The following is a 19,725-nucleotide window of genomic DNA, read 5'->3' on the forward strand; positions in this document are numbered from 1 at the left end:
AAAACACTACCGTCTTATAATACTATTTCAAGGATAACAGCCATCCAATAAATATTCTGCTCTAAAAGGAAAGACCTATGCTTAGCACAAAGGCAACTTAATCATGAAATAATGAAGCATAATCTTTGGCCCTTCTCATTTGCAAAGGCCCCTTCTATAGTTCTTGGAGGAATTCTAGCACTGTGTTCACATGGTTATTTGTTATTTTTTAATATTTAAGAACATAAGATACTTTACATATGATTGTCTTTTTCTACTCTTCTACTTTGCTTCACTTTCTTTCATGTGGGAAAGATCATGAGGATTTGGGAGGTATAGTTACAGGGAGGTTGAGTTGAAGTTATGTTTAGGCTGGCTTTAATGAGATATGTTATGTAGTTCCAGTCATTACCATGTACAGTTAAGCTGTTGCTGGCCATCCAGTATAGGAATGAATTTCAGGAACACTTTGACCAGCAGTTATACCAACTCATCCAGCTCCATGCCATGTAGATGTTGGCCCAGAAGTTAAATCAGGATATGAATTTCTATTCTAATCCCTGGAAGATCTACTTCCCACAGTAGAAGAAAAAAGAGGTTTGAAGTGGACCAGTCTGCCGAAATTCTTCCTAATTGTATAATTCACATTTCAAAGACATTTTGAAAGATAGAAGTTTCTCAAATTTGATAGAAATTTTTTAAGTGTATATGACATTATCAGTAGAAAGCTATGAGGCTGAAAGAAACATTTCTAAATTAAGAGAAGCAGTTTTCAATCAAACAGGTTTGACAAGTCTGAACTCTACTGTCTCTAGAGAAAGTGATATTAAAAAACTATTGTCATATGGAAAGGTGATCAAAGGGTAGTCAGCCAAAACTGTAGAGGGAAAACTCCTTAGAGGAAATTAATTAATAAAGCATTGCTTTTAAATTTTGTGATGTTTGTGGTGTCTGATGGCTACACTTTTTAATATTTTAATTTGATTTATTTCATTCTAAATCTACATATTCTACATGAACCTAGTTCTGTATTTTTGATATTAGACTAATTTTTAAAAAGATTTTATTTATTTATTCATGAGAGACACAGAGAGAATGACAGAAACACAGGCAGAGGGAGAAGCAGGCTCCCTGAGGGAAGCCTGATCCGGGACTCGATCCCAGAATCATGACCTAAGCCAAAGGCAGACTCAGGCTCAACCACTGAGCCACCCAGGTGCCCTAGACTCATTTTCTTAAAGGGCTCCCAAATTTGTATATGTTCCAGGCACTACAAAAGCTGAATCAGGTATAACAAAACTACTGAGTTGTCTTGTTGGAAATTAGTTCTGGGTGAGATGACAAAGGTTTTGCTTTTGTCACACAAAAGAGTTGGGATTAGAAAGATATAATTATTATAATTATTAATGATAGAGTGAGAGGTGGAGATACTCTGAAAGAATGCACTGTCTTAACTGATCTAATATTGAGAAGTTGCTATTTAAGATATTTCTAAGACTAAGAGACCAAGATCAGAACATTGAATATTTTATCTCAAAGATAAACTAGTTACTCCATATTTACATTTTAAAAAAATATTTTATTTATTTATTCATGAGAGACACAGAGAAAGGCAGAGACATAGGCATAGGGGAGCCTGATGTGGGACTCAATCCCAGGACCCAGGGATCACACCCTGAACCAAAGGTAGACACTCAACCACTGAGCCATCCAGGTGTCCCTCCATCTTTATATTTTTTAACAGTAACTACAAGTCTTTGTTTATCTTCCATACTTCCAAAATGGTTTTTCGTGCTTGATTATAGCTTCTAAATATTGCGCGTGCTGTGGCAACACGATCAGGGTCCTGAGGATAAGGGGATGAGGAAAATAAAAGAAAAGTAAAGAGATGGGGACAGGAGGGACACAGTAGATGATGTCCAAGCAGTGCCAGCTTTATTCAAGGTTCTACAACATTTTATAGCATGAGCAAAACAAAGCCAAGAAGGTGTTTATTTTTAGCGAGGTTTGTGAAACCCTCCAAAGTTCCCCTTTCTCAGCATGCAAGACAGACTCATGGGTGCCAGAAGACCTTGGTAAATAGATAAGCTTGTTGCTCCAGATGTGCATACTTCAAAGGAATATTAGGTATGGTAAACAGACCAGCAAGGACAGACAGACCCATATTTACATTTATGACCAGATCAGAATAAGTTGTATCTATTGTGTTATGTGGATGATCACATACAAGCGAGCCTTGAGAACCATTGCTCAAGCCCTTTCTCAAGAGTCTACCAACTATTCACCCTTTAGGCTTCTGAGCCTTTTGAGTGAATGAGGGACGCAAGTCCGGGCCTGGTTTGGTTCAATTACTCCAGCTAGTTCGTGGTCGCCCACACTAAATGGCAGTAACAAATCTTGTTTCAGACTAGTAGTTTAGGACCTAGCAAAGAGTAAGTGCCCAGTGAATTGCTATTGAGTAAATCAGTGACTGGATTTGATCTCCCAATACATCTTTTCTTTTTTAAAAATTCTTTATTTAAATTCAATTTAGTTAATGTATACCATATTATTAGTTTTAGAGATAGAATTTAGTGATTCATCAGTTGCATATGACACCCAGTGCTCATTACTTCAAGTACTCTCCTTAATGGTCATCCCCAAGTTACCCCATCCCCTCCTTCCCTCCCCTCCAGCAACCCTCTTGTTTCTAGAGTTAAGAGTCTCTTATGGTTTGCCTCCTTCTCTGTGTTTATCTTCTTTTCTTTTTCCTTCCCTTCCCCTATGTTCATCTGTTATGTTTCTTAAATTCTACATATGAGTGAAATCATATGGTATTTGTTGTTGTTCTCTGATGACTTATTTTCTTTAGCATAGTACCATCTAGTTCCATCAATGTCATTGGAAATGGCAAGATTCCATTCTTTTGATGGCCAAGTAATATTCCACATATATTTGATGGCTCAGTAATATATATAAATAGCATATATTTATATATATAAATAGCATATATATATTATATATATATATATTAGACATCTGGGCTCTTTCCACAGTTTGACTATTGTGGACATTGCTGCTATAAACATTGGGGTGCTGTTGCCCCTTTGGTCACTATGTTTGTATCATTGATACATTTTTAATTTCAGTATAATTATCCTTATATAACTGATGAGAAGACAGATGCAGAATGTTTGCCCAAATTTATCCAAATAACAAGTGAACAGGATTCAAGATTTCAAAATCTGTAGGTTTTGTACTACATTGGTGGCATCCAATGTCATAAATTAAACTTCCAACCTCCCTCTACAAAGGCTATTTCAAAGGAAATTTGTTTAACCCTAGTAGACAAAAAGTTATTTTTGCAAAACATTTTAATTAATATATATTAATAAATATTTGGCATTAAGGTTGATAGTGAGGCATTAGAAAATAGTTTCAGCATTACACTCATGTCAAATATATTTATTGAATTTAAATTTATTAACTTGAAGACTATGAGTCTGAAAAACAAAACATTTCTAACCATCTAAATTTTCCTTTCACTAGGAAAAGCATTTATCCAATTGACATACAGTTGACACTTCCAGCAATTAAAGCCAACATTTAATATTGCCCATTCCTGTTAGAAGATAACTATTGTCCTTTACTAGACTCAAATGACCATTTACTTTCTACCAAATAGCAGACATTAATAGGATTGACTCACCCATGCAACTGTGCTGAACTGCTTAAAAGGACAAGGGCATCTGTGTGGGTGAGGGACAGCCTATTTTGTAAACCTTTGATAATGCCTCGTATCTCATAAAAAAAAAAAATCACAGAGGAGTTCAGAATTTTTGAAATAATAATTAACTTAGGTTTCCTCTATTGTGTGTGTGTGTGTGTGTGTGTGTGTGTGTGTGTGTTTAAGAGAGACAAAAATGCATGGAAGCCCTCTTCTCAGGGCTTCTAGGTAATTTTTTAAAAATACTTCTTCCAAACATTCCAATGAAGCCTAAAAATCTGTTTCACAATAACTGCATGTGTTGGGAGAGGCAAGTGGGTGGCTTTCCCAATCTTGCTCATAATTTCTCAGTTTCTCATACTTAAGGATAATTAGAATCAAAAGAGCATCAAAAGGAAGTTCAATAAGAACTCAGAGTCATTTCAAGATGCATCCCTGCATTCTCCTCTAGGATTTTTATGCTTTTGAGTCTCACATGTAGGTTTTTAATTCATTTTGAATTTATTTTGTGTATGAATTTATTTTGTATAAGAAAATGGTCCAGTTTCATTTTGCATGTTGTTGTCCAGTTTTCCCAACACCTTTTGTTGTAGAGACTCTCTTTTTCCCATTGGATATTCATTCCTGCTTTGTCAAACACCCAGTAGTAATGTCTTTGACATTAGCCATAGCAACTTCTTACTAGATATATCTGCTGAGGCAAGGGAAACAAAAGCAAAAATAAACTACAGAGACTTAATCAAAATAAAAAGCCTCTGCACAGCAAAGGAAACAATCAACAAACTAAAAGGCAACCCACAGAATGGGAAAAGACATTTGCAAATGACATATCCAATAAAGAGTTAGTATCCAAAATATATAAAGAACTTCAAAAACTCAACACTCAAAAAACAAATGATGTAATTTTAAAAAGGGCAAAAGACTTGAGTAGACATTTTTCCAAAGAAGAAGACATACAGAGTGACAACAAACACGTAAGATGCTCACCATCACTCCTCACGAAGGAAATACAAACCAAAACTACAATGAGATACCACCTTACTCAGACTGGCTAACGTCAACAACACAGGACACAACAGGTATTGGGAAGAATGCAGAGAATGGGGAACCGACTTACACTGTTGGTGGGAATGCAAACTGGCGCAGTCACTCTGGAAAACAGTTCCTCAAAAAGCAAAAATAGAACTTACCCCATGATTCAATTATTGCACTACCAGGTATTTACCCAAAGATACAAAAATACTAATTCAAAGGGATACATGTACCCCGATATCTATAGCAGCATTATCTACAATAGCCACATTATAAGAACAGCCCGTGTCCATTGGCTGACGAATAAAGAAGAGGTATACACATACAATGGAGTGGTATGCAGCCCCCCCCAAAAAACCCCAAGAATAAATCTTGCCATTTGCAACAACAAATGGAGCTAGAGAATTATGCTAAGAGAAATAAGTCAGAGAAAGACAAATACCATATAATTTCACTTATACGTGGCATTTAACAAAACAAATGAAAAAAGAGAGATAAAAAAAGGAGAGACAAACCAAGGAAGAGCCTCGTAACTATAGAGAGCAAAATGATCGTTAGCAGAGGGGCAGTGAGCAGAGGGATGGATGCAATAGGTGATGGGGATTAAGGAAGGCACTTGCTGGGCAGCCCCGGTGGCTCAGCGGTTTAGCGCCGCCTTAGGCCTGGGGTGTGATCCTGGAGTCCCAGGATCCAGTCCCACATCAGACTCCCTGCATGGAGCCTGTTTCTCTCTCTGCCTGTGTCTCTGCCTTTCTCTCTGTCATGAATAAATAAAATCTTTTTTTTTTAAAAAGGAAGGCATTTGCTGTGATGAGCACCAGGTGTTGTATAAAAGTGTTGAATCACTAGGTTGTACACCTGAAACTAGTATTACACCGTAGGTTAACTAACTGGAATTAAAATTTAAAATTAAAAAAAAGAGGGGATCCCTGGGTGGCTCAGCGGTTTGGTGCCTGCCTTTGGCCCAGGATGTGATCCTGGAGTCCCGGGATCGAGTCCCATGTCGGGCTCCCTGCATGGAGCCTGCTTCTCCCTCTGCCTGTGTCTCTGCCTCTCTCTCTGTCTCTATGTCTATCATAAATCAATCAATCAATCAATCAATCAATCAATAAAAGATACAGCCCTGTATGCAAGGAATCAACCTTAAAGAGCCACAGACAATAAGCCCTGTGTGCCTCCTCACCAGGAGCAATGATGCAAATCTGCTCAGAAAGGGGGTACTTGCACCTCGATTTGTCACTCAGACACACAGAGCTTGCTTCTTGGCTCAGCTAGGCGCTAGAGTTTAGGTTGGAGTTTTAGGAAGAAAGTGAAAAAAAAAAAAAAATTCCAGGATGAGAACAGATGTTTCTCATCTTGAAGACTCTGTCCAGATGCTGCCACTTGAGGAGAAGAAAGAAGCAACTAATTCAGCAGAGCTGGGGAATTGAGATGCAAGACAGACGCTTGCTGAAAGCTCAGATTTCTGCCCCCGCAGTTGAACCGATGTTAAATCCCACCAGTGTGTGAGCCTTCCGCGGACCGACAGTGCTGGCGGGAGCGCCAAGCATCACACAGGAAGCTGCAAATGCATGAAGTGCACACCTCTGGTAAGGAACAAGTTTAACCTTCTTCTTACATGGTGGTGGTGGTAGGAGGATGTCGATGTACTTAATGGTACATTTAATGCTAGTCGGATAGGAAATGGAAGGCCGCAGAGAAAACTCCTCCTCAGACAACAGCTACCTGTCTTGCCTAGGGAGAGAAGTCGTGTCTGTCCTCTGCTGAGAGGTTGAAAGAGGGAAGGCAAGGAGATGCTTTATGTAAGCAACCGCCCAGACCCTGAGCCTTCCCCTCGCTTGGACTCCAGGTCCTCTGACTTGGTTCCAGTCCTAGACAGGCGGTACCTGTAATCTTTTTTTTTTTTCTATGTGTTATATAGTATATTCTTTAAGTAAGCTACAGAAAAAAGCTACAAAAACTATGAGGAAGAGAAAATATATTTACAGTACTGTATTAAAACAAAAAATCCATGTATATAAGTGGACTCCTGCAGTATGCTTTTCAAACCCACATTCTATGCTTTTGTAACTGCTTTAATACTTAATCCTTTTGTGTTTCTTTGTTTTCCGTTTGTCATTTGGATTTTTTTTCCAGTCTAATCTCCCATTTACATTCATTATAATGAAAATATTTAGTCTTACTTCTGCTTGTTAAATGACTTCTCTTTTTAAATGCTGTCTTGTTTTCAGTTGTTCAACCAACTGGCTGAAGCAGCTTCAGCCTCTCTGCAGGGTACAAAGAAAGAAGAGAAACTAAAGATCTCACTAAATCAATCTATCTGATCCTAGGGCCTTGGTTTGTTAATCCTCTCCTGTTCCTTCCCATCTTTCTCTCTGCATCTCTGCCAAAATATCAGATATTTACAACCCAAACGTTTCAGGAATTTAATCCGAATTGTCTGCTCTTAAGGATGTCATGCACTAGATTCTTCAATTATTAAAACATGTGCACCTCCAGGCCCACGTGGCAGCTGATGAGGCTGGCTCGCGAGGCAATTATCCCACCTTCTTCTCGCCAGCCTTCCTGTCTGCGGTTGCTTGCCATCTATAGGTGGGATTTCTCAGATTCTTGTGCAGCTGAAATTCCAGCCAATTTAGGTTCTGTCAGTCACTTCCCATGAGATTCTGAGTCTTTGCTGTGTTTCACAGAAGGGGAGGAGTAGGGTAGATGGCGTGTAATTTTTTGGTGCAGATACTTCAGAGGGTACATGGGACTGGAGTAGACAGTTGTATCAGTAGCTTCTTGATTCAGTGGGTTCTTGAAGAGTCAGTCACCTTTTCTTTTTATAGTCCAGCTCTGCTGTGTGTACAGTTTGGCAGTTTATTCCTGAAAATGCCCAGTGACTGTTTCACTGGGTCTGCCAATGACTAGGTGGGCCATAATAATCCCTTCAGTTTAAACTAGCTAGAATGGATTTTATTTTTTGTGGCCAAGAACTGAAAACTTGCTCCATTTTATAGAAACAAGGGAAACAAGGGAAGAGAAATAACTTGATGCTGTGGGAAGAAACCAGACTATTTAAGTGTACACTCTTCTCTCAGACACTCCATTCATGCTAATGAAAGATAGACTAAAAAATAAAACTATACAACTATGTGTGTCACCATCTTAATTCCCAAACTAGATTGCCCTAAATTCATGGAAATCTATCATGCAAGCTACCAGGTCACATTCATTCAGAGAAACATTCTGTGTCTCCATATTTTTTATGTAGCATTGACAAAAATATTTAACGGACTTTTACCCCGGGGGCCCACTACGTATACACTGGTTGTTAGAAGTACAGCCAGGCCCCTTGGTTTTCTCATGCTCGGAAAACTATTCTTGTATTATTAGTCAATGGGAAGTTTTTGATTAGGATCCTATGAGCTCAGATCCTTAAGTACAGCAGAATAATAAAACTATCTTTTTCAAAATGATTCTACATGACTGGAATTTTGTTGAAATATAAAATAAAAGTATTAGTTATACACAAAAATTTTTATTAGATAGAACAAAAGAAAGGTAATTGAGAAATCTGGCCTTGAAATGACCTTAGAGACACATATTCTCATTAATCACTGGTAAGGAGAAGATGGGGAGAGTCCTATTACTATACTTACTAAATTCTCACTGCCTGTGTTATCCCATTCTCTTCAATGTGTGGTCCATTCTAATTTAAAATTATGCTTCTGGTACATGCTAACACCAAGTGATGAGAGGGAGTTAGCATATAATCAGAGAATTCCCACCCCCTGAGTAGTGTAATTGCTAAAAATAAGGATAAACTTTAAATACAAAAAAAAAAGAGAGAGAGAGAGATAATTGTTCTACCAGTACAAAAGGAGTTTTATCCTTGTGAAGAAGATAATTAAAAACACAGAAAATGTATTTTTCTACATAACATATACTTGAGAAGCATAAAATAGTATTTATTAAGTCAAAATATGATGGGGATCTCTGAAAATGAAGCTTGTGAGAAGCATCTTTAGATATTATACAAGAACCAGTTAGAAACAAAAATAAACAGATCAGATGCAGTTTCTCTGAGCATGTTTTATCAGCAGGCAGGTTGTCCATTAAATAATTTGACCATGCACAAGGAAATGAGGGATGGAAATGAAATCCCAAAAAGGCCTTTTGAGAAGAATATGGAAAAAAATGAGAGTCTAAGAAACTCATTGTGTAAATAAAGGTCACAAAATTGAAAAAAAGTCCAGAATAAGATTTTAAAAGTAAAATCTGCAAAGGGAAGAATAAGTTCAATTTTTCTGATCCCAGATTTAAAACCACCTATTTTTAACTTACCATTTAGTTAGCAATGACTCTATGTCAGACCTGTGCTCAGCAATTGTTAATGTAACATGAATCTCCATAAGACGTGTCAGAGTGTTGAGTATGTGCTGAGCTCTGTTAGGTGCTATAGGCATATAATCTTAATCCTCACAATGATGTCAGGAGACAAGCATAACTATTACTTCCATTTTGTGTCCAAAAGAACTGGGATGAAGAGAGTTTCAAGAAACTACCGAAGGCCCCAGCATTAGAATATGGGCTTGAGCAACTTGTTGCCTCCTCCACACTTGGTACTGTTAACTTCTATGCTATCCTGATTTAATCATGGTCTCATCATTAGAACTAAAACTAGTTGGACCAAATTGTACTAGACAGTCACATTCAGCTATGTGACTGTCCTTAAGTCAGAGTACAAGAAACACATTTAAACACCAAACAAGTAAAAACTGAATGAGAATCTACCAGCATATCAGGATGCTTACCCTACAAAGACAGACTGACATAGAGTCTGTCTGACATAGAGTCATTGCTAACTAAACGGTAAGTTAAAAATAGGTGGTTTAAAAAAAAAAATAGGTGGTTTTAAATTTGGGATCAGAAAAATTGAACTTATTCTTCCCTTTGCAGATTTTACTTTTAAAAGCTTATACTGGTCTTTTTTCAATTTTGTGACCTTTATTTACACAATGAGTTTCTTAGGCTCTCATTTTTTTCATATTCTTTTTATTGAACCTGTATAAGCAAAACAAAACAGAAAAAAAGGACCTCAGTGACCAAGGAAATGGGGAAGTCCAGGAGGAGACATTGTTGCTTTTCAGGCACTGCTCCTTGCAGAGATTCTGACCATGATGCCAGGCCCTGAACCTTCCCTCCCCACTGGGCTCCAAGTCCTCTGCCTGGCCTCTAGTCTCAGACAGGCTCTACCTGGCTGTAGCAAGATCACTGAAGCCACTTCGGTCTCTCATCCTTTCATATTGGAGTCAAACTAGAAATGAAGAACACTGGGAGTGGGAAACAACTGGAAGTACAGTGTGTCACTCGAGTCCTATACTTGTGTCATGCTGAGACCATCAGTGTGTCCAGGGAAACGGCTTGTTCTGGTTGGATTAGGCTGATGTCTCATAGTCCATTCTTAGGATTTGTGAAATGGGTTCACTATGCTACAAGAGTCAGAGATGAAAAGAAGGCAGAGGCCTAAACCAAGCTCAAGGCTTGCTACCAAAAGGAGAAAATACATGTGGAATGGTCATAAAACCATAGTAGGCAAATACTCAGTGTTCTAGCAACTGACCATACACAAATCATCATTTCTTCATTTTCTTCATCTCTAACATGAAGGGCTGACCTAAATAATTTCTGATATCTGACTCTACCTTAAAGTTCATGGAAAGTCCCAAATTATAAACATTGTTTGTTGGCAGACCCCTCCTGCTTCTGTATCTGATTTTCTTTTCCCTTTAATGCCTACCTACTAGGTACTCTGGTCTCTCATGTTCCCAGCTTACTCTAGGTCTTCCTCCATGGTAAGACTCCTGGAAAAACCTTCTACTCCATCTAGTCTCCTGAGTCCTTAGCCTTCACTTTCCACAAATATGATCTTTTCCTGTGCCTCTTCCAGGTAATTTGCAAAAATAGATATAGATATACCTAGCAAGCGCATAGTAGGTTCAATCGATATCTTTAATGAAAAAAGTTATCATAAGTATTACTGCATTAATGAATTACCACCCTTTGCTAACATGTTTGCATTAGTTAATGGCCGATATAAATAATGGCTTCACTCATATGAGAAACTCTATTCTGGGATTTGCATTGGGTGGTTTCATGACATTCAAATTCAGCCTCTTAATGCCGTAGGTAAAGAAAACCCTTCTAATTATGCAGTCATAAAAATCCATGCCCAGAAAATCATACTAATGTAATGTTCTATGAGTTGTTAAATTCTGTGGGGGCAAGGGTTTTAACTTATCTTCACATACCCTAATTGCCTAGCACATCATCAGCATTTAATTAGTGTGAGATAAATGCTATATAATCTACTGTCCTGGAATTGTTAACCCATAATATATACAAGCAGCATCAAAGTTTTTATGATTCTGGAGGGAGGGACAAGGTAGTGGAAGAATAGGGATCCTCAACTCATTTGGTCCCACAAACTTACCTAGATGACTTTGAAAACATCCTGAATACCTCCAAATTCAACCTGAGATTTAAAGAGAGAACAGCTAAAATGCTACAGAGAGAAAAGTTTTCACTTCTACGAAGGGTGTATTTTACTTAAGTCTGGTTGATATTTTTTACTCAGCCCGCTCATACAGCCACTCTGTACTGGACAAAATGACTAGAAGGAAAAATCCACAGCAAAAGAACTGGAAACAGTACTCTCTGCCACAGTTACAGAATTTGGATTTAAATACGATGTCAGAAACTCATTTCAGAAGTACAATTATAAAGCTACTGGTGGCTCTGGAAAAAAAGTATAAAGGACTCTAGAGACATCGTTACTGCAGAATTGAGATCTAGTCAGGCCAAAATTAAAAATAGATTAAATGAGATGCAATCCAAACTGGATGCTCTATCTGGTAGGGTTAATGAGGTGGAAGAGAGAGTGAGTGACATAGAAGACAAGTTGATGGCAAGGAAGGAAGCTGAGGAAAAAAGAAAAAACAATTAAGAGCCCACGAGGAAAGGCTTAGGGAAATAAATGATAGCCTCAGAAGGAAGAATCTATGTCTAATTGGGATTCCAGAAGAGACTTAGAGAGACTTATATTTTGAACATAAATATATGTTCAAAATATATTTGAACAAATCATAGCTGAGAACTTCCCAAATCTGGGGAAGGAAACAGGCATTCAGATCCAAGAGATGGAGAGGACCCCCCCCCCCAAAAAAAAAATCAATAAAAACCATTCAACAGGGCAGCCCAGGTGGCTCAGCAGTTTAGCACCGCCTTCAGCCCAAGACGTGATCCTGGAGACCCAGGATGGAGTCCCACATCGGGCTCCCTGCATGGAGCCTGCTTCTCCCTCTGCCTGTGTCTCTGCCTCTCTCTTTCTCTGTGTGTCTCTCATGAATAAATAAATAAAATCTTAAAAAAAATATATTAAAAAAAAGTTCAAGACCTTGACATTTAATAGTGAAACTTGCAAATTTCAAAGATAAAGAGAAAATCCTTAAAGCAGCGAGAGACAGGAGATCCCTAACTTATATGGGGTGAAATATTAGATTAACAGCAGACCTCTCCACAGAGACCTGGCAGGCCAGAAAGGGCTGGCAGGATATACTCAGGGTCCTAAATGAGAAGAACATGCAGCCAAGAATACTTTATCCAGCAAGGCTCTCAGAATAGAAGGAGAGATAAAGAGCTTCCCAGATAGGCAGAAACTGAAAGAATATGTAACCACCAAACCAGCTCTGCAAGAAATATTAAGGGGGGCTCTGTAAAAGAAAGAGGAAGCCCAAGAAATAATCCACAAAAACAGGGACTGAATAATAGGTATTATGATGACACTAAATTTATATCTTTCAATGGTAACTCTGAACATGAATGGGCTTAATGATCCCATCAAGATCCCAATGATTCCCATCAAGGTTTCAGACTGTATAAAAAAGCAAGACCCATCTATTTGCTGTCTACAAGAGACTCATTTTAGACCCAAGGACACCTCCAGCCTGAAAATGAAAGGTTGGAGAACCATTTACCATTCAAATGGTACTCAAAAGAAAGCTGGGGTAGCCATCCTCATATCAGATAGATTAGAATTTATCACAAAGACTGTAGTAAGAGATGAAGAGGGACATTATATCATTCTTAAAGGGTCTATCCAACAAGAGGACCTAACAATCGTGAATATTTATGCCCCTAATGCGAGAGCTGCCCAGTATATCAATCAATTAATAACTAAAGAGATACTTAGATAACACACTAATAGTAGGAGACTTCAACATGGCATTTTCTGCAAATGACAGATCTTCTAAGCAGAACATCACCAAAGACACAGGGCCTTAAATGATATTCTGGACTAAATAGATTTCACAGATATATACAGAACTTTCCATCCGAATGCAACTGAATACACATTCTTCTCAAGTGCACATGGAACTTTCTCCAGAACAGACCACATACCAGATCACAAATCAGGTCTCAACCGATACCAAAAGATTGGGATTGTCCCCTGCATATTCTCAGACCACAATACTTTGAAACTAGAACTCAATCACAAGAAGAAATTTGGAAGGAACTCAAACACGTGGAAGTTAAAGAGCATCCTACTAAAAGGTGAATGTGTAAACCAAGAAATTAGAGAAGAATTAAAAAGATTCATGGAAACTAATGAAAATGAAGACACAACCATTCAAAGTCTTTGGGTTACAGCAAAAGCAGTCCTAAGAGGGAAATACATTGCAATACAAGCATGTCTCAAAAAATTGGAAAAAAATCAAATACATAAGCTAACCTTGCACCTAAAGGAATTACACCAAGCAGAAGAAGAAAGATATAAAGATTCAAGCAGAATTCAATGAAATAGAGACCAGAAGAACTGTAGAACAGATCAACAAAACCAGGAGCTGGTTCTTTGAAAGAATTAATAAGATCGATAAACCATTAGCCAGCCTTATTAAAAAGAAAAAAAAAAGACTCAATAAAATCACGAACGAAAGAGGAGAGATCATGACCAATACGAAAGAAATACAAATGATTTTAAAAATATATTATGAGCAGCTATATACTAACAAATTAGGCAAGGTAGAAGAAATTGATGCATTTCTGGAAAACCACAAATTACCAAAACTGGAACAGGAAGAAATGGAAAACCTGAACAGGCCATTAACCAGTAAGGAAATTGAAGCAGTCATCAAAACCTCTCAAGACACAAAAGTCCAGGGCCAGACGGCTTCCAAGGGAAATTCTATCAGCATATAAGAAAAAATAATACCTATTCTACTAAAGCTGTTTCAATGGATAGAAAGGGAGGGAATACTTCCAAATTCGTTTTATGAGGCCAACATTACCTTGATTCTAAATCCAGACAAAGACTCCACCAAAAGGAGAATTATAGACAATATTCCTGATGAACACAGATGCAAAATTCTCACCAAGAAATAGGATCCAATAATATGTTAAGAAGATGATCCACCATGTCCAAATGGGATTTATCCCCTGGATGCAAGGCTGGTTCAACACTCGTAAAGCAATCAATGTGATAGATCATATCAACAAGGGAAAAAACAAGAACCATATGATCCTCTCAGTAGCTGCAGAGAAAGCATTTGACAAAATACAGCATCCATTCCTGATCAAAACTCTTCGGAATGTAGGGATAGAGGGAACATTCCTCACCATCTTAAAAGCCATCTATGTAGGGAAAGCCCACAGCCAATATCATTCTCAATGATATCTCTCAACACTGGGAGCCTTTCCCCTAAGATCAGGAACACGACAGGGATGTCCACTCCCACCACTGCTATTCAACATAGTACTAGAAATCCTAGCCTCAGCAATCAGGCTAAATAAATAAATAAATAAATGGCTTTCACATTGGCAAAGAAGAAGTCAAACTCTCCCTCTTTGCAGATGACATGATACTCTACATAGAAAACCCAAAGGCTCCACCCCAATATTGCTAGAGTTCATACAGCAATTTGGCAATGTGGCAGGATACAAAATCAGTGTCCAGGAATCAGTGGCATTTCTATACACTAACAGTGAGACTGAAGAAATAGAAATTAAGGAGTCAATCCCAATTATAATTGCACCCAAAAGCATAAAATACCTAGGAATAACCCTAACCAAAGAGGTAAAGGATCTATACCCTAAAAACTACAGAACACTTCTGAAAGAAATTGAGGAAGACACAAAGAGATGGAAAAATATTCCATGCTCATGGATTAGAAGAATTAATATCATGAAAATGTCAGTGCTACCCAGGGCAATTTACACATTTAATGCAATCCCTATCAAAATACCATGGACTTCCTTCAGAGAATTGGAACAAGTAATCTTAAGATTTGTATGGAATCAGAAAGACCCCAAATAGCCAGGGGAATACTGAAAAAGAAAACCAAAACTGGGGGCATCACAATGCTGGATTTCAGGTTGTACTACAAAGCTGTGATCGTCAAGACAGTGTGGTACTGGCACAAAAACAGACACATAGATCAATGGAACAGACTAGAGATCTCAGAAATGGGCCCTCAACTCTATGGTCAACTAATATTCAACAAAGCAGGAAAGACTATCCACTGGAAAAAGGGCAGTCTCTTCAATAAACGGTGCTGGGAAAATTGGACAGCCACGTGCAGAAGAATGAAATGAGACCATTCTCTTATACCAGACACAAAGATACACTCAAAATGGTTGAAAGATCTAAATGTGAGACAATCCATCAAAATTCTAGAGGAAAACATAGGCAATACCCTTTTAGAACTTGGCCACAGCAACTTCTTGCAAGACACATCTATGAAGGCAAGGGAAACAAAAGCAAAAATGAACTCTTGGGACTTAATGAAGATAAAAAGCTTCTGCACAGTGAAGGGGACAATCAACAAAACTCAAAGGCAACCTACAGAATAGGAGAAGATATTTGCAAATGTATCAGATAAAGGGCTAGTGTCCAAGATCTATAAAGAACTTATCAAACCCAACACCCAAGAAACAAAAAATCCAATCATGAAATGGGCAGAAGACACTAACAGAAATTTCACAGAGGAAGACATAGACATGGCCAACAAGCACATGAGAAAATGCTCCACATCACTGGCCATCAGGGAAATACAAATCAAAGCCACAGTGAGATCCTACCTCACACCAATGAGAATGGGGAAAATTAACAAGACAGGAAATAACAAATGTTGGAGAGGATGTGGAGAAAGGGGAACCCTCTTGCACTGTTGGTGGGAATGTGAACTGGTGCAGCCACTCTAGAAAACTGTGTGGAGGTTCCTCAAAGAGTTAAAAATAGACCTGCCCTACCACCCAGCAATTGCACTGCTGGGGATTTACCCCAAAGATACAGATGCAGTGAAATGCCGGGACACCTGCACCCCGATGTTTATAGCAGCAATGTCCACAATAGCCAAACTGGAAGGAGCCTCGGTGTCCATCGACAGATGAATGGATAAAGAAGATGTGGTCTATGTATACAATGGAATATTCCTCAGCCATCAGAAAGGACAAATACCCACCATTTGCTTCAACATGGATGAAACTGGAGGGTATTATGCTGAGTGAAGTAAGTCAATCAGAGAAGACAATCATCATATGCTTTCACTTATAGGGAATATAAGAAATAGTGAAAGGGATTAATTATAAGGGAAAGAAGGGGAGCTGAATGGGAAAAGTTAGAGAAGGAGACAAACCATGAGAGACTCCTAACTCTGGGAAACACACAAAGGGTTGTGGAAGGGGAGATGGGCAGGGGGTTGGATGACTGGGTGACGGGCACTGAGGGGGCACTTGATGGGTTGAGCACTGGGTGTTATAGTATATGTCGGCAAATTGAACTTAAATAAAAACAAATGTAATAAAATAAAAAGTTTTTATGATTCTGTCATTCATCCAATAAAAAAGTACAGACAGTGTTGCAATACTAAAGATATAAAGGTGAATAAAATGGACAAAATGCTTTTCTTATAAAGCTTACATTCCACTGGAGAGATGGGGAGTGAATTAATAAATATTATAATGTTAGAAAACGATGTGTGCTCGAACCAAATACCAGGAAAGGAACTAGAGAAAGATAGAAATTGTATTGGTTTAGGAAGGGTGTCGAAAGGTTATGCCTAATGAGGGGATTTTGACCAGATACTTTTTCTCTGATCCTCACTGCACAAAGCAGGAACGTTTGCTTGTCATATTTCATTTCAGTGGCTCCACAAAAGCAAAAGTCATAGTTGAATTAGACAATATCTGAATTACTCCAAATTCCAGTCTACTGATTCTTTTGTAATTACTGATAAAAAGTGTCAAAACTAGATGTATTATAGTTATAGGATGAATAAAACTCATTCTCAGAGAAATTTAGGATGAAAGAAGCAATGAAAGTGGTGTCAAAAAGGTAATGATCCTTGCAGCAACATGCTGATTGCAGCTTTGCTCTGCTGGGGAGGAGAGTCTGGGATGTCACTCAGGCAGTGGAACCCTGACATGAGGGTCCTCGAGGCCTCACCGCCTCAGGACATTCACTAAAGATGCAAATACATGTTCTTTCCTCATTATTATTCATAATAGCCCCCAACAGACTCTTATAAAGCAAAACATCATTCACTAAACTCAGTATCCATGAACGTAAAATATGGTTCTTCACTCATGTGTCACTAATTACCACTGATCTGACTCAAATGTATTTATAAACCATCATCCCGTAGAGGTTACCTCAGGCCATTTTAGGAGATACTTTTCTAGGAAATGATGCTGTTATAAACTTTTAGAGAGGAACCTGAAAACCAGGTAATAGGTATTTTTTTCCTTTCTCATTAAAATGTCACAGAAAATTCTGAATGTTGGAAAAAAAATCCAACACTGTGGTTTAATTTTTATTTATGAAAAAAATACAAAAACACACAAACCTCATTTAAAAATACTACATAAAATGAAGAATCTGGACTTCATGACCTAAAGGATTCACCACAACTCTAGATTTTGATGATTCTGTTTGACTGGGTCCTCGCTATACTTTAAAAAAATGGAGAAAATGAGAAAGCTGAACCCAAATGTTCAATATAATTAATTAATAAATATATGTGATGCTGAAGGACCTGGATCCATTTTTCAGGTTCTCACTTGTAAGTGAGGGAGAACTACTTGGCATTGTAATGAACATTCAAAGTACATTCTGTTGCACTGATGTAACTGAAAAGATGGTATAGCAAAACTCTTTATGATAAGGTTTCATTGCATTACACAAATTGAGTCCACAGATGCACACACACACACACAAAAAAAAAACCCAAAGGGAAATGGAAAACTAAAGTTATTAGTTTCATAATTGAGGCCAAATAAAAATAGCTAATTACCTAGTTGTTTAGAATAAAAGGAATAATTCAACTGAATTAGGTATAATATGTATTCTATCATGTATAGTCTACATAGTAATATAATTCCTCTAGAATTTGTGGTTGTGTATATGTATACACATACATGTGCACACAATCTATACATTATGCGTCTGTACAATATATATTTTAAACACACACACACGTAAAATTTTTTTCCCAAATATGTTTCTTAACCATTTGTGTGTTTCAATGAATGAGATTTTGGTGTATAATAGGTACCGAAAGTACAATGCCACTGTAAATATTCAACAAATAGTCTTTTGATCTTTGTTCCCAGCCTTCTATTCCTCCCCAAAATTCAATACATAATAACTTAAAAAGCACCAGAACTAGCAGTAACTTTTCATATCACTCTTACAAGGATGACCAAGCCTATCTCTAGGATAGAATCACTTTCATTCACTTGAAAATACCAAGTACACTTCAAGTTTACAAAACCTCATCATGATTCCTTATCTATACACAATACTCTGGGCATTTTTAAAGAAAAAGTCACCCACACCATGAGACAACAAAGGGCTGTGCTCACCTTGGAAACAAAGTTGCTACAAATACCTAATGATTAAGAATGTGCCAGATACTTTTATATGAACTATCTGGACTCTAAGACTCTCCTCTTGGGAAATGTTATTGAGGATTTTAGCAACATGTGGAGACTGAGGCAAATAGTAAAGTAATATGTTTAGGGGCATAAAAAAATGTATGTTCTGTACTGTAAGAGTTTTATGGGGGAAAATGAGTATGGAGTCAATGAAAAAAGCAACAGAAATGTAGAGATGTAAATTGGGGTTTGGGGAATAATTCAAATGAATGAAAGGTTTCATGAACTAGGCACAGGAAATCTAAGGAAATCTTATGGGCATAGAATGGTAAATGATCCAAATACACCTAAAACAGAAATAGAATTGATTCTGTAGGCTGTATGTGAAATTTGGGGTTTAACGTCAGAATCCAAACACAGGAAAATACATCCCACCAAAGATACTTAATGTAACAATAGATTAAGCCAATGGTAGGTCTAGAATTTCAATGACCAAGGCAAGTAAGAACTTATTAATTCCAGAATTCATTTTGAATTCTGATCACTTGGATGCCTTTTATTGAATATCAAAGCAATTATGATATTTAATTATTGCAATCAATTACTGAGCTCCTGTCAGATTCCAGGCAATAGTCTATATCCTTTAAAAATATTATCTATAGTTATAAACAACAATTCAGTGGCTGAGTTTTTGTTGTTTTTGTTTTCTATTTGTTTGAGGCCTTTTTTGGTGAGTCAGACTGCCAAAATTCCAATCCTGTTTCTGCAATTTGATAGGTATGTGATCTTGATTGCTTAACTTCTCTTAACTTCAGTTTTTCATTGATACATACAACAATCTTGCTACCTACCTTAAAGGTTTGTTGTAAGGATGAAATGGAACAATGTGGTGCTTAACATATTGCAAGGAGAATCAACCTGATAAATCAACATTCCTAAATGGTCACTTTTATTATCAGTAATTTTCTCAACAATTGAAAAGATAGTAATTATTATCTCCATTTTACAGTTTAGCTAGTAAGATATACCTGGAAATTAGAAATACATTTGTCTGGTAAACCCACAAACACCAAGTTAAAAAAAACAACATG

Source organism: Canis lupus, chromosome 2 (assembly GCF_048164855.1).
Source record: "Canis lupus baileyi chromosome 2, mCanLup2.hap1, whole genome shotgun sequence".
Classification (NCBI taxonomy): domain Eukaryota; kingdom Metazoa; phylum Chordata; class Mammalia; order Carnivora; family Canidae; genus Canis; species Canis lupus.